This window comes from Dreissena polymorpha, chromosome 13 (genome assembly GCF_020536995.1).
Source record: "Dreissena polymorpha isolate Duluth1 chromosome 13, UMN_Dpol_1.0, whole genome shotgun sequence".
NCBI classification, from domain to species: Eukaryota; Metazoa; Mollusca; class Bivalvia; order Myida; family Dreissenidae; genus Dreissena; species Dreissena polymorpha.
Window position 1 is genome coordinate 288,429 of NC_068367.1, and position 17,203 is coordinate 305,631.

Below are 17,203 nucleotides of genomic sequence, written 5' to 3' on the forward strand. Positions count from 1 at the left end.
TAGCCAAATGCAAAATACATAAGTGTGACGACATGGATGATAATGATTATGAAAATTAAGTTATGGTAACAGTTAACGAAGATTTAACTGAATTATAACATATGATTTGTGCCTTTAACATCGAAAATAACACTTTCTAATAAAGATAATGAGATAAAAAATACAATGTTCTACATCAAATTCTGAGATAAATAGTTTACGTAGATGAATTAATCTGTTTCGAAACTGTTCCTTAAAGAATTCGCATAATATATACATTTCGAAAGATTAATTATCTTTTTTTTTTATTTCAACGATGTCTCTATTGAAGTTTGGGTTCTACATTCAAATGTCAATACATTTAAGCGATGTCGTGATTATTTTCTGATTCTTCTTCATATCAATTATAAAAAACGTTTTCGTTGAGAAAATAGTTATCCATCTTCATTCGTAACCGCCCAATATCGGTCTGTATGTACTGAAAGTATTTGTCTGTATAGAGATAAGAGTTACATGAATGATATAAGTTGAAAAAAGCGGTGTACGTTTACTTTGAGATAAAATATACAACCTAAACAATACCAGGATTATTACGTTTCTATATTGTTCTTTGATTTTAACTCTCATACACGAATTCACCAAATTTTTATACAGTATTTCAATCTGTGTTCGGTTTCCTAGTTTTAATTCATCGTCTATCAACAACTAACGTTGCCTTCTCTCTAAAATTGTTTCAAACGTTTTCCTTATCTTTATTATTTTGTGAAATCAAATGTATTTGAAAACACTCGAAATGTTATGTAGATCTATTTACAAAAGGTATACGAGCTTGGTGTTACACAAAATGGATTATGATGAAATTAGAACACATAACAGTTAACATATTTCAAGAGCGACATAAATGATATTGATTGGACCAATCAACACAATATATTTGAACGTCGCTCCAGTAAAGCAAATAAACTGCACAGTTATACGGCGTATCTTCTTAGAGTTTTAAAGAAAAACATATAATTTTGCCAAACCATCTCATTTTATTAGGGTTTACATTTTAATAAATAAAAATTAAATCTATAAATTTTAATATAGACTTAATCCTTTTCTTAAAACAAATGATGGACACTTTGTATGCCATTCCCGACATTCCTGATTTATAATTTACTCATGAACATACGCAAAATGGCTTGTATTCGTCGTAGCTCTCGCATTGTGCGTGCTAATTTAGTAAATTGCATTAAGACTTGCACATAACGTCAATGGGATATGTTAGGGGGAGTAGAGAGGCGTGCAAAAGTGATTAAATAACTACCTGTTCTTGTTTGAGAACCATTAACGAACAAAAGCTAGCATGAACATGTAAAACGCGAGAACAAATACAGGATGGAGTGATTAGACACAATTTGTTTGAACTTTTTATGTTTGCCTTTTCGTTTTGGTAAATATGGGTTCGTTTGTTCACCCGACCCGTCGGGTTTCCGATGTCAGTCCGTGCTCGCTGCTTATTTATTCTTAAGTAACGATACACCAAATCTATATTCCATCGCTAGAAGGCTGATACTATTCTGAATAACGTTTGTCTCTGCTTTGACAGATGAATCGCACACCGGTTTTAGGACGACACAATTGTATTTATATGATTGAGTGATTCTAACATCGTGATATAATTCGTACCCGGAGATAGCACTCAGTGATATATGTGGTATATTAGCCGGAGGAGTTGAAGTTTCCATGACAGGATGAAACTTACAAATAATAAATACAATTGAGCGTTTAAGAACATGGTTATTACGTTTAAAAAGAACGAAAGTTTTTACAAATGTTTAAGGATATAATCATAATGCTTCGTAGTTCGTTAGTTAATAATAGCATATCGCAATGTCCATGAGATTACAATAAAAGTATGAACATACGTTTATATACTGATAAACTGTTTTCACTGTATATGTATTGCCTTATTACTCTTTTCAGTCCTTAAGTTGTTAAAAATGCATCATTAATTACAGTTCATAACTAACCATGTTTGATCAAAAGATCTGACCCTATTTATTTCGAATCTTTGTTTTCATTTCTCATTCACTTTACGACTCGTGATATATAATGTTCATCTCGACCATTTCACATGTCAGAGCAGAGATTCTCAACAATTTCAATTACATCTTCGTAGGATTATCGTTGCTCTATTACTACGTTTCTATAAACAGAAAGACTTTAAATGCTGTGCATTCGTTCATTTATTACGCGGTTTCAACACTTGTGTACTTTTCTACCGTGACATTCTAGGGTTGCGTAAGTAGCACGCTGAACCACTTCCACAGTGACCCAAAGATTAAAAAAAACTCAAGATTAGACACGGACTAGAGTGGTGTTGAGATTATTCAAGTATACATTTGCTAAAGCAGATCCATGTGGGGATTTAAAAATAGCATAAGTGCACATTAGTTTTTAGTATATTTGCAAGGCAAATAGGCTTTTGTAATACCGCATTTTAAAATCACAGGGGAAACGGTTGTCTTTTTCCAAGCCTTCCCTGATTTTGGGCAGACGAAATAGATATTTAATATTGTTCTGCAGGGAAATTAATGGAGCATTTAACCATGAAATTAATAACAACATTGTGATGTCTGTTGTTTACAATAATATCACTCTATTGAAAGAGAATTAATTTCACCATGTTCTTTGTTTATATTGCAGCAAATTGATTTTTCTGAATAGATGTTTGACATTTAAAAAGTTGTAAGAATAACTTTGATAGATTAGCAGTTTTAGTTGAGTTTTTGGTTTTATAGAGAAAGGACATACATGGGAATATTTTATAGAAATAATAGAAAATAGGTGTTAAATGCTTTATATGAAAAGTAAAGTATATTGTGAAATATTTAAATAACTACAGTGTAATAAAAGTATAATACAGTTAAAAGTGAAATTGTTTGTTTGTCTTATTTTCCTGAGGTGGATTAATTAAAATAGACCCAAAAAACAAATATAGTATTTCGTAATTCTTACATTTTTTCATTTAGAAAACTTTTTTCTAACATTTTCTTCTAAGAACATTGCTTACACCCTTTTAAGTGAATTTTTCTAAAACAGTTTTACGCGATAAACGTTCTTAGAAACTAAAACAAATTTCGGTCGTAAAACAATTATGTTATCGGCAAAAGCGAGTTATTTAAAAAAAATTACCATCCACAAGGCAAACTGAAAATAATTACGTCCCTTGAAAACAAATGGAGACATATATATTACTGCTCCATGCGAGGTAGGGGACTTTTATTGCTTTGCAATTGTCTTATTCCTCTAAAAAATCTTTGTGATAGACTTTTACATGTTCATTGAGACAACTTATCCTTTAACATTTACTTCAGCAGAAACTTTCCTGTATCTTGCAAATAGACTTTCAACGCCATCGGCGCTCTCGTTAATAAATGAATTGACAAACTGTCTGAATAACACATGTTCAAGTTATTGCTTACGCAAAAAAAATTAAGCAGATAACGTTCAGACTCCTCGACACGCACGCTTTTACATTCTTCAACATTCTTGAACGTAAGATTTGAAATTGCAGTGTACGCAATATTAAAAACAAGGGACAAAATTGTCACAAAACCAGGTTTTCATTGTGAAAAAAAAATCTGATAAAGGGAGAAAACTCAAACTGAACTTTTGAAATGAACAAAAAAAATTAACCCCCTTTGTAAGTTTTTTTTTTTTTAATCTATTTTTAGTCGTGGCGACCTTGACATTGGAGATATTGACGTGATTCTTTCGTGGGACACACCGTCCCATGATGGTGAACAAATGTGCCAAATGATTTTAAAATCTCACAATGAATGACATAGTTATGGCCAGGACAAGCTCATTTATGGCCATTTTTGACCTTTGAACTCAAAGTGTGACCTTGACCTTGGAGATATCGACGTAATTATTTCGCGCGACACACCGTCCAATGATGGTGAACAAATGTGCCAAATGATTTTAAAATCTGACGATGAACGACATAGTTATGGCTCGGACAAGCTCATTTATGGCCATTTTTGACCTTTGAACTCAAAGTGTGACCTTGACCTTGGAGATATCGACGTAATTATTTCGCGCGACACACCGTCCAATGATGGTGAACAAATGTGCCAAATGATTTTAAAATCTGACAATGAACGACATAGTTATGGCCCGGACAAGCTTATTCCGCCAGCCCGCCAGCCAGCCAGCCAGCCAGCCCGCCAGCCAGCCCGCCCGCATTCGCCAATCTAATAACCAGTTTTTTCCTTCGGAAAACCTGGTAAAAAAATTGTTGATACCGTTTCATTAACCTAAACAGAATTACGTTTTCTACAATTACCAAGATATACGTGACATAATTAAACATTGTCCGTTTGCACGACCAGGAATCTCAAGCGCCGCCATGTTTTTGAAATGCATAAACACAATTATACACGAACTTATGAGTTTGCAAGACGGTATAATAGCAGGCATGATCTATAATTTGTTCTTCGTATATAATGGTAGAATAAATTGTAGTAGAATTTCTAAAACTTAAGTGAATCATATACCTAATGTTAAGGAAAGTCATTCTTGCTGAAGGAAATAGTACGAGAAGATATATTTTTCCCCCGGGGAACATTTTCACAACAATGCTTTCAACAGCTGGCGAATGACGTAAACCGAAATCTCAACAAAGAACTACCTGTTTAGCAATAACTTACATGTTTGCATTACGAGCCTCAATTAATTTAGACTATGCTGTTGAAAAGAGGGTTTAATGCATTTCTGGAACACTTATTATTTCTGTTTATTATTCCTATAGGCTGTGAAGGAGATCGCAATTCCGTGTATAATGATGAAAATAAACTGAAACATATGGAAACAAAATTCGTCCGAAATTGTGTACGGTGGGGGGGGGGGGGGGCATATCGATGTTTAACAATAACCTTGTAGAAGTTATGATTCCATGAAATATGATATAATTACTTTAACCAGGATAGCATGTCATTGTTATATTTAGTAAACCTATAAGAAATTCTTGATTTGTATATTGTTATGCTATCGTTAAAATCTGATTTCTACGAAATTCGCGTCATAAACAGGGTATTTTGGGCGGATGATGCGGTATATTTGTTCATGATTTTCCAATAAAAAAACTTCTTTGAACTGAAACATCACAGACAGGCCTATAAAAGACATAAATGGCAGTTTATTTTATAGTTATCACTTATCTTGACCATCACACTATCATTAATCGGACGTATGCAGTCGTTTATTATTATCTGACTGTATAACTGTTCTCCTCTTACTACCGCTATCTTTATTGTTATAAGTATCCTGAAATATTTGCCATGAAAAAGTATCTATGTAGACTGAGCACGATTTGTCAATCTATATATTTTTGTCCCCTACCGGTTTCACCGGAGGGGAATTATGGTTTGCGCTATGTGTCAGTCAGTCAGTCAGTCAGTCAGTCAGTCAGTCAGTCAGTCAGTCAGTCAGTCAGTCAGTCAGTCAGTCAGTCAATCAGTTAAGTCAGTCAGTCAGTCAGTCAGTCAGTCAGTCAGTCAGTCAGTCAGTCAGTCAGTCAGTCAGTCAGTCAGTCAGTCAGTCAGTCAGTCAGTCAGTCAGTCAGTCAGTCAGTCAGTCAGTCAGTCAGTCAGTCAGTCAGTCAGTCAGTCAGTCAGTCAGTCAGTCAGTCAGTCAGTCAGTCAGTCAGTCAGTCAGTCTGTCTGTCTGTCTGTCTGTCTGTCTGTCTGTCTGTCTGTCTGTCTGTCTGTCTGTCTGTCTGTCTGTCTGTCTGTCTGTCTGTCTGTCTGTCTGTCTGTCCGTCACACTTTTCTGGATCCTGCGATAACTTTAAAAGTTCTTAATATTTTCTTCATGAAACTTGCAACATGGATAGATGGCAATATGGACATCATGCACGTCATTCCATTTTGTTCCTACGTCAAAAATTGTGGTTGCTATGGCAACCAAAAAAGATAATCTGAAAATGTTGAAATTTCTGACAATGGTGGAGCCGGTAGGCGACCATATTGCTTGACAATAGCCTTGTTTATACTGTTTCCGCAGCTCATTTTAAAGAACTAAAATTATTTTAAAGCTTAATGCACTTGTATTTACCAAAAATAACGTGATTTGGTAAATGTGTTCATGCTATTCTTGTGCAAAATAATATTATGAATAATGGCCAAATAATCAACAGTAACCACTACAAAATAAATCGGGTTTATTCATATTCCTTTTAATGAAGGTTTGTAAATGTATCAAATGTTGAATAGAAATATACATATTTTTAATAACAGTGCCAACATTTAAGAATTAGAAACATCGTGGTTTAATTATTGTGTTTTGACAGCCATTGGTATCACACTCATGATTCATTTTCCGCTTTGGCTGGACAGTATAATGTAAGCACTTGTTAACTCGACTTCTCTATTGTTCATTACATATTGAACACGATTTGAAATTAATAAATAGGCTAAAGAACAGATGCATATCACTATCATCATTAGTGTACATATCTGCTCATTACGATCAGTTTAGGCCATGACATAAGCATAAAACAGTTATGAGTTTTGTTTTGATGGCCTATGTCTGACCTGATCTGTGGTTATAAGATTCGCCGATAAAACGACGTCTATTATTATTACAAACACAGTGCTTGAATATTGCTATTGATAATATATTCCTGCTGCTTCGGAATTTACTAGCCCGCGTTTGTTTGCGTAACACCTGATTCGGTATGTGGATGTTTTTATTACATACGATGTTTACAGTGCATACAATGCATTTTTTTACGCTCTGTAATGTTTAATTAAATTATTGTTGATTCACAAATTGCGTGCAAGTCACATGGTTACATTCGAATGTTGCATGGTAATTATACGTTGGTAAATGGTGTTCCGACGCTGTACAGAAAGTTTGCGTATGATGATGATTACAATGATTATGTAGACTGACATTATAGTCCATGATCATTATGATTATGAAGAATAAGACAGGGATGGTGATGGTTAGACGGATTAAGATGCAAATGTTCCTGGTAGTACGATACAAATAATAATATACTGGTCCCGAAATTCGCTTGAAGGAACCAGAGACGTAGATAACAGAGATAAGCAGCTCGCCAAATTTCGGCAAACTTTCGCACGTCGCGGGTTTCTGCGAGATAAGCGCGCAACTGTTGGTCGGTTGCAACGGGTGTTAACACGCTAATCAACATTTCTGAAACACTCTTTCGCGTTTCAGTTGTTGCGATTTGAAACAAATCAACTGTAATGTATTATTAAAATGAGAATGTATGCGGTATTATCACAATGTTTGTAATGTGTCAATTAAAATAATTCACGTGCCGCATTGTTGTATTTAGCGATTTTATTCGCCTCCAGTTTGACAAAAAAACACCATGATAACCGGTATTTAATGATGGCCTTTGAAATACGAAAAAATTCAAATTAAGAAGCGATCAGATTCTTACGACAAACAACTAATAACGATTCTTACCGTATCATCCAATGATGTCGATTGTTTTCTGAAATGGTCTGGTGAAAACATTACCAAGCAATTGAAATATAACTTATTCTGGCAATGTAAACATGGTACTCGCTCTAAATTCGCTCTTAAGTTTGTAGCTTTTACCCGCTTCGCAATCACAATGGCGTCGTTCATACTTTTCTTCAAGTCTCGCGAAATCCCGTAACGTGTGAGAACTCGGCAGTGAAATATATACTTTAAGAACCGACCTGCTTATCTCTGTTATCTACGTCTCTGAAGGAACCGTTTCACCGATTTTTATATGTATTGAAGATTGTCGTTAAATGCTTTAAATTGATACGTGTAAACATTATAACTAAATTGCTCCAGTAAAACACAACAATAAAATTAAAGAAAGGAAAAACAAAGAATCAACAGGACTCGAACCACGGACCCTTGGAGTAAACGTCTAGCACTTAAACAACTCGGCCATTCATACTACTACATATACTGGGTGGTGTATTTTATTCTTTATATATATAGCAATAATCGCAATGTCACGAGATATTACCAAAAAAATCTCATAACTATTCACGTTTCGAGTTTGTAACGCTTTATAATTTTCTGTTGTTTTTTTTAATCGACAAGCGATGCTTATAATGGATATTTTCGAGCATATTAATTGTTCAGTTGTACTCTTTGGTGGCGAATATAACTACAACAAATTTGCAAATCTGAAACCCTTTTTGTCAAATTTGTAAATCAACCAAAACGTAAAAAGGTTCCTTAAAAGCCATTATAATAATGTGGACGACCATGAAGGTCATGAGGATTTCGCGCGTCAAGCAGATGACGATGATGTAAAAGCAGATGATAAGGATGATGATACAAATGATGAAAATGATGGTTTCGATAATAAAGTGATATTGTTATTATCACCAAACAGAGTTATTTTACCATTAAAACCGCATTTTACATGATAAGAGGGCTCCTGATGCTGATCATTCACGTTTATGATACTGAAACTGATGACGGCGGTGATTGTGTGCTTATTTTGTTGTAAATTTGTTATTAAGCTCTTGTTGCATTTTTATGGCGTTGAGAAATCTTAGTTTTAAACAGAATTTTATCTAAAGACGACGCAAAAAGTAATTTAACTTAAGGCGACTGAATAGCTGTGAATGATAGATTTCTCAACCCAACCTAGATGCCCTAAATCAGTCATAAAACAGGTTTTGTGATTAATATGTTTCTTATCATTGAAATTCAATGCGATTCTGTTTGCATTGATTTGAAATTAAATTTAAGATTTACATAAAACGGTAGAATTGCTTTTTGGCTAATGTACAACAGATAAGGTCCTCGCGGCCTCGGCTGTGTTTGTTCGATTGTGTCCTGTATGTCATTTATCAGACGCAAACGTCAATTGTAGACATTTGTCGGCTTTGTGTGCTGGAGCGGACCATATCCTGTAACGCGGTGACACACTGTATGTGGGTAGGTTCAGATTTAAAAAAGTCAAACTATCTCGAACAAACCACCTGTTCAATGTTTTCAGTTCAACACGCTGTTTTCATAATAATCAACTTCATTATGTTTACACATATGTTAACAATTACATTATTGTTGTTTAGTTTGTATTTTAAGGATATAATGTATTGAGTTAAACGACAACTTGATTTGTTATAACCTGGCCTTCATACTTTATGCAATAATCCTTCGAGATCCTAAAATATCTTTATGGATGAAAGTACATCTGATGATACCTACCTGTCTTTCGACATGCACTTAAAACTAATTTTCTTATTTTTCGCGTAGACTGTGTCTATTTATATGCATACATGTACGTTACCCCAAAAGCTCATGCATTCGGAGTTTTCTCTTCATATCTCCAGACATTTCGTCTGAAGAGTGATTATATTATCGCACATTGATAACGCACCTGCAAATGGCTGTCTTATATTGCTAATTTAAGACCATGATTTGTGAACACGACTTCATACAGACTCCCATCTAAGGTTTCGAACATATGACCGATACGAATTGCTTAGATCATTCAAAGCTTTTGCACTTGCTAAAATTATATGCCATCGCATCACCTGTTTGCCAACAAAAATTGCTTAAATCAAATTGTATAGCTCACAGGAGTCTTGTTAATAGATTAATATTCTTAAAATTTGTCTAACGCATTGGTTATTGCTTTGAAGTAAAATTATTTAACTAAGCGATCCAGAAGTGAAAGGCTGACACAATTAAGTGTTTTGTTTGACGGTATTTCGCGCATGACTCATTCTTACGCAACTTGATAGGAGATTTAAATGCGGTACGATAATGTATGTGTTGGCAGGTATATGGTGGGTCGTGGACAACTTATATTTCGATAACATTTATAATGAAAACGGAACAGGCAGTTTGAAGTTTTGCATTTTCTTCCCTAGGCTGTAAAGTTTGAACAAATTTGTATAATTAACATTGAGTTAAAACATATTTCAAATAACACTAAAGAGTGCCTTGTTATAGTGTGCTGAAGTAAACCTCATTACACGAAGACGTCATAATATTATGTGCCAGTTCGCGAAAAAATCCATGTGAAACATGGCATCACTGGTATATTTCATTATTTATTCGTGAATTGTTCAACGGACTGAGATTGACGTCGATGGCCTTTTTTCAAAGAAAAAGTGTACAACAAGCGCTTTATGTACGTAACGGACATTAAGATGAAACGAAAACTGCTAAAAAGCGAACAATTTCCTGATGCTAAATTGTTATAGATTATTAAAGACATGTGTGTTTCTTCAAACGCCCGCCCATCTAATTGGATAATGTTTTTTCATGGTCTTTCGTCTTTAATGAATAAATTTAATTTTCTGCCAAATTTAACCTGCCTTTGTGAAAACAAGGAAAAATGGTAATCTTGATAATCGCATGGACGCTTACTTAGGAAAGATTTTTTTTAATTACCAATTCATGTTGGTTCATTGATTAAGATTTATACGTTAATATTAATAATCTATGTCTAGTAGTGGTTGCTTGAAAGTACTTGGATTGTGAATTGATCAAAATTTTGTTTGTGTATGTGTTCACTCTCGGTGAATATTTTTTGCATGTTTGTACCAATAATAATTTTGCCTCAATGCAAGACAAGTTGTATTGTATTTTCATAGCCCCGCTGTTAATAAAATTTTACACTATGATATGGCCACCTTTATAACTTCTTGACAGTTTTTGCTGTTGAATGTTGCATTGTTCAAATAGTAATGTTTTTGTATATGTGATTGCACATTTATCGATGGTAAGCGCCAGTGTGTTTGTGTTTGCAATCCCGTTGATATAATTCTTAATGGAAAGATAATAATGAATAATGACAGGGCATGTTCGATGTCCACACGGTTTGTGGTTAGTATCCTGAACGGTATTTGAACTAACAAGGTTTACTTCGTGACAGTGTGTACTGTATACGTTCTACTTTGTTCTGTTATACACAACGTGCATATACAACTTACAGATGAAGCTGTATTGTGAAATAGTATGTTGCAGTGTCGTTTAAAGAATTATATACTTGTATTTATGTGCACACTGTTTTTTTTATTTTAAATTATATTAGTTCAATAAAACGCCATTATATTTGTTCATAAGGTTCGCACTGTTCATATAATGTATGTTATGTATGTTCGAAACGACAAGTGAATTTTATATTGTTAAAAAATGTACGTTCGATATACATGTAAATCCAACTTAAGAGTTCTTTCAGAAATTGGACTTCACATATAAACAAAATGCTAAACATAATCCAATTATTGTCTACCTCGATCTCATTATATATATTTCTAATATCCTAAATATCCTCCAGTGACGCCGCTCGAGGTTGTACTTGACCAAGCAATACCATTAAAAATCGCTGGTTCAAGTAGGGGAAAAGAGACATTGAATGACAATACAAGAAATAAACGCCACAAGGTTCATAAACTTTGCCCCGAGACATCGAAACGGACGCCAATTTTTCCACTTGATCTAGCAGGTTAGGGACGGCCAACAAGCAGATTGTCTTTAAGTCCTACAGCTTGAACAGTCGTCTTTGTGAATTAATCAATTCGAACAAAGATACCGATCAGTAATGTTAACATGCCGGCGCGCTATAGTATGTTTTGTTTTAGGGCACGAGTACACTGTTAACCGTCTAATGAATTGTTTAATCATCACGATAGAAGTTTTTATATCAATGTCACCAATATCACGAAATGACAGTTTTGTCGTAGATCAGATATTCATGTTTGTCGCTTTTATTTTTAAGAAATAAATCGGACGTCTTAAAAGCTTAGTTATTTAAACAGTTGAACTGTAAAATGATTACAACCCAGACTACCAATACTATGCTATTTGCTCTTATTTTAGCAATACAGCCATAAGTCCATTTATATCATTCGATGGATGCATTTGTATCGTGTTGCACGTAAGTCCTTGCTTAATCAAATCCCAGTGCAATAGACGCATGTAATTACAATTAATTGCACTAACATACATTCGGAAGTGTGTGAGTGTTCGCTCTGCCATGATAACATTCCATTTCGACAATCAGTTTAATTTAATACTACACTTCATAATCCAACTTTAAGTTATATGTACGAAAGCACTAATCATCTTTTTTTGTTTTGAAAAACTCACACGACAGAAACAGATACAATGGCATTCTTCGCTTGTAACCATATACCAGAGAAATCTTTGTCTGCATAAACATTATCATGCATATTAAGATCATATTATTTTTAAATGGACATTTTCTTCAGTTTATATTTCAATCTCCGAACTTTTTTGGTATGGCATGATCAAAACATGTGAATGTACATTAATTCCAAATGCTTTAATGCCTGCTTTGAAACATCAGCCGTATGCTGTAATCTGTTATTTTAATATGCGCTCATATCGCTAAACTTTTTATATTAAAGACGTTGGGACAATTTATACTACTAAAACAGGTGCTATATTTGTTAAATCATATTGTTTTTCGCGCACGTCTAAGCTGTACAAACTACAGCGGGATATAGGGGCGCTGTGAATCATTAGGGTGAAGATTGGGTTGACAAAGAGTATAGTTAAAGAAACAAGGAATATCGTGTCCAATAAAAGCCAAAATGGTCTGTCAGTATATGTGTATAGAATGCTGGTATCTTTCTAGCCCTCAATGATATAATTTGGTATCTGAAACAAGTGTTTGCTTGTAAAAAATATAATATCAAAGAAACACCTACCAGTTACCCATTGTTTAAGTTTTCTATTGTTTTGGCCGAAGACGTGTGTGCATATCAAATGTGATTACCACGTAGGTTTGCGGCTCTTTGAGTATTTGACTTACTTATATTACGTGAGTCTAATTAATGCATGGACGTCAAACTCCTGCTGTAATCTTAGATATCGGCTGTGGTTTTGCGGGCAAGATATCGAAGAGTGCACTGGAGTTCATTCTAATTTAAAGACTCTGTTATAAAAGAAAAATAATGTAGAAAACAATAATATGTAATCCATGATAATTACAGAACGGTTGTTCAATGTTTGAACAAGCAGAAACGTGCCATAACCCCAAAGAAAGACATTGCGACGAATGGTGTAAGTCTATAATTAACAATTATGTTCGCCTGTCATAAGGTATATTGTTTGACATTTCATCGACCCCGTACGTTCTGTTTGAACACTTCGAAATAAGTTTTCATAATTTTCTAATGACTTTAACAAAGCTTTGATCTTTATGGCATCGATTATTCATCTTTGAGTAAATTTGTATCCGGTTTTAATTAGGTGAGACATTCACCTTGTGCAATTGAAAGTAAAACATCAGTTTAACCTGCTCTACAATCCAATCTATTTCAAGTATAAAACCATTTTAATAACAAAGGGTTGATGCAATTTTAAATCGTGTTCTGTTGTTTTCAAAACATTTTGTCTGGAAGTCTACCAGACCTTCACACCTGAACGCTATATAATAAATGTGCATTTGAACGATCACTGCGTTCTTACAGCTTTTTGTATCGGCACGGGTTCATTAAAAACATTTCCACATTAGTTCCGTGCAGTTACTTTGGCACGAAGAAAGAAACGTACAAAATACAGTAAGTGTTGCACTGTTCTCTATCCCAGAAAATGTTGCTAATTTGCTAATCGTGTGAGCTTTATCACGGGCTCAGTCTTGGCTAACGTTCTGTAAGTTCTTTTTTGTTTTGGAATGTTCAGTTTGTTTTTCTGCGCAAAACAGCTGCTTTTGTTTCTTTGTTTTAATTGGAACAAAATGTTATATTAATCCATGCTTTGATTTTACGTCGTAAACAAATCTAATAACGCAATGTTTTAGCCAAGAACTCACTCAATATTCATTGTCCATGGACTCAGATATAATTTCGGAGAAATTTAGTAAAACCTCTATGAATACTGTTTTTCCATCGCTCGAAGACTTAGACTGTTCTGAAATACTTCTGACTCTACTTTGACACATGAATCGCGCTCCAAATTAGCGACGACAATGGGATGCTTATATGAGTGAGTGATTCAGACATCGTGATGTAACTCGTACCCGGAGATACCCTGCAGTAACATACTTGGTACATGATCTGGCGAAGTTTAAGTTACCATGACACAGTGAAACTGCCAAATATTAAATTCACATTGTCTTGATTCTGCTCTCCCAAAATGTTGTTTTTTTTTCGGGGGAGGGGTAGCATATATAGTCGCCGCTTCGTCCGTCCGTGTGTGTGTCTGTCCTTCCGTGCACAATTTTTGTCTTGGCTATTTCTCAGCAATTAATGACCGGAATTCAATTAAACTTTATGGAAAGCTTCACTACCAATAGGAGATGTGCATATTAACAGCCAGTTCAGGTCGGATAATTTTTCACAGAGTTATGGCCCTTTGAAATTTCTATAAACTGTACATATAGCGCAATTCTTGTCCCCCCAACTACTAGACGTTTCCTTTTATCTGAATATATAGTGCAATATTGTGACAAAAAAACTTTGGGGAGCATCACCCGTCTCCGACGGTTTCTTGTTAACTTTGTAATTAAGCTTGAAGAGTTACGACCATTTTTGTAATGTTTAAGGATATAAAGTATCATTTGTTCAAAATAACACATCGCAATGTCCACCAGATTGTGTTTGTAAATACTCAAATATTGAATTTTGTAATTTATTTATTTACATGTTTTATTACTCTTTAATCCTAAAGTTTTAACAACTGCATATTTGATTCCATTGCATAACTATCCATCATAAACCAAAAAACGCGATACTCTTACCCCGTTTATTTCGCTACATTTTATTTTTCAGTTCTCATTCACTATACGCCGTGTGATATATGATGTTCACCTCAGCAATTTCACATGTCAGTGTTTCTCATTAATTTAAATTGCATCATAGTAGTACCACGTGCTTCTCGTTCCTCTATTTCGACGTTCCAGTACACAGATAGACTTTTAAAAAATGCTCTATATGTACTCATTTATATTTCGATGTCAACAAAGGTCTCCTTTTTACGGTGACATTTGATGGTTGCATGGTTATCAGGCTAAACCATTTCACAGTTTCCCCGATATTTTTCATACGCCTCAAGATTAGACGCGGACTAGAGTTGTGTTGCCATTATTCAAGTATGAATTTTCTTAAGAAGTCCATATTAAAAGGGATTGGAAACCTACCATTCGCTCATTTGAGTTTTAAATACATGGTTTGACAAAACTATTTGAATAATACGTTTTCAGCATCTTGTTTAAACCAACGTCATTTCCCCCATTTGAAATGTTGTAAGCAGTTTACGTTCAGAGTTCTCTATTCGTTTGCTTCGACATCATTTTTGACAAATATTGTACATTGATTTTGTGTACGAAATATTTAAATATAATTTTCAGTCCGGTGTATTTACAAAAGAAAATAATGAATCGACTATAAACTAATGCCATATACGCGAACGCGAATCTCAGACACCGCCACCGTTTGGAGATGCATTCACCCATTTATGCCTAGTAGACTCTCTCATCCTTCTAAATTGGGTCAATTTATTTCCAAAACTGGGGATTTCTAGTATACTTATTTCTATATTTAGAATATTTCTTACAGAAATTCCTTTAATCAAACAGCGCAGACCCTGATGAGACGCCGCATCATGCGGCGTCTCATCTGGGTCTACGCTGTTTGCCAATGCCTTTTTTCTAGACGCTAGGCATAAATGGGTTAACACAAGTACATGTATACTCGAACTTACGACTTTGCTCTAAGGAGCAAGATTTTATCTTTAGTTTGGTCCCCATATTTGACAGCGGGAGGATTTCTACATCTTTAGTGAATCATTTACATTACATTAGGGAAAGTAATTCTTGTTTAATGAAAACATACGATGAAATGTAGTTTGTTTGTTTGCCAGGGAAACAGTTTTACCACGATGCTTTCAACAGATGGCGTATGACGTTAACCGAAATCCCAACAAAAAAGTATTTAGCAATAACTTAACTGTTTGCATTACGAGCCTGAACAATGTTTGCTAATAGAGTTTAATGCATTTCTGAAACACTTAATATCCCCATTTATTATTCCTTTTGGCGATGAAGGAGATCGCAACTCTGTTCAAAATAAACCTAGCCATTCGGAAGTAAAGTTTTATGTTAGGTGTTGGGGAACATACCTATGTTGGAAAATAAGCTTATATAGGTTAAAACTGCAGGAACTATGGTATTATAACTATTACCAGTCAAAGCATGTTATTGTATTTGATGTTTTCTTGAGGAAACCTTTAAGACATTCTAATAATTTCAATGTAATACTTATAACTGCCTACGGATCTATGTATTAACTGTTACAATAACAATTTTAAAATTAAGTTACAACGGTTAGAAATAATAAATTGCTTTTTTTCAGGATGACGTTAACCGACTCGAAAACAAGCTGATTATAATATACGCGTCACTACTGTACAGATGCGAAACGTTCATTAAGAGTATTCGGATGGATACCTATTTACAATGCTAAAGGCTTTAACAAGCCTGACCTTACCTTACCTGACCTTTAATGTTCCGCTTTGCTTTCTTTTATCGTCCTTTATATTAAGTTTCCTAATTTTCCATTTCATTAAGTTTGAGTGTTGCTCATTGATTTTATATTTTGCCATTAAGGTCACAGATGTAAACCAGTTTAAACGTTTTCGTTCAGAACATAATAAAGTACGCACAGTTTGGAATACGAGTGTACGAGATTTTCTAATTGTGTCGTGTTCTGAGAAAACTTGGCCTAATGCATGTGCCTAAAGTGTCGTCCCAGATAAGCCTGTGCAATCCACACAGGCTAATCAGGGACGACATTTTCCGATTTTGACATTTTTCGTTTAAATGAAGTCTTTTCTTAGCAAAAATCTAATTTAGGCGGAAAGTGTCGTCCCTGATTAGCCTGTGTGGACTGCACAGGCTAATCTGGGACGACACTTTACACACATGCATTATGTCCAGTTTTCTCAGAAAGCGACTCAATTGAATTTTGCATCATGTAATATCGCATTTGCATCCCATCACTGACCGTTATCGACAACTGGTACAACTGTAAATGATTTTGAGCGCAATACTTCTGATGCTATTGTTACGTTTGTTGATCGGGGAATAGAAATACGTGTTTTACAATGGAAGTGCCATCAGTTAAGAATACGCAAAACCGTGGTTTATTTCTCCTGTTTTGACAGCCATTAGTATCACTTTCGGGATCAATTTTGTGCTTATGTAAAACAAGTTTCAAATAAATAC

The 17,203-nt window shown here is 34.6% G+C and overlaps 2 protein-coding genes across 6 annotated transcripts in view; one reads left to right on the forward strand and one right to left on the reverse strand.

Moving 5' to 3' along the window:
- Positions 1-17,203, forward strand: part of LOC127855302 (ribosomal biogenesis factor-like) — a 166,447-nt gene that overhangs the window by 28,058 nt on the left and 121,186 nt on the right. The window contains exon 1 of one of the 5 annotated variants that reach the window (XM_052390763.1): positions 6,513-6,704. The exons of 2 other annotated variants lie outside the window; for them this stretch is intronic. The gene's annotated coding sequence lies outside the window, so the exon portion shown is untranslated. Of the gene's footprint in view, positions 1-6,512; positions 6,705-17,203 lie in introns of those variants that run through there. 2 more of the 5 variants (XM_052390757.1, XM_052390761.1) reach the window with 2 other exon arrangements.
- The window catches only part of LOC127855300 (uncharacterized), a 51,112-nt gene that overhangs the window by 24,009 nt on the left and 9,900 nt on the right, over positions 1-17,203 (reverse strand). The gene's annotated exons all lie outside the window — the stretch shown is intronic.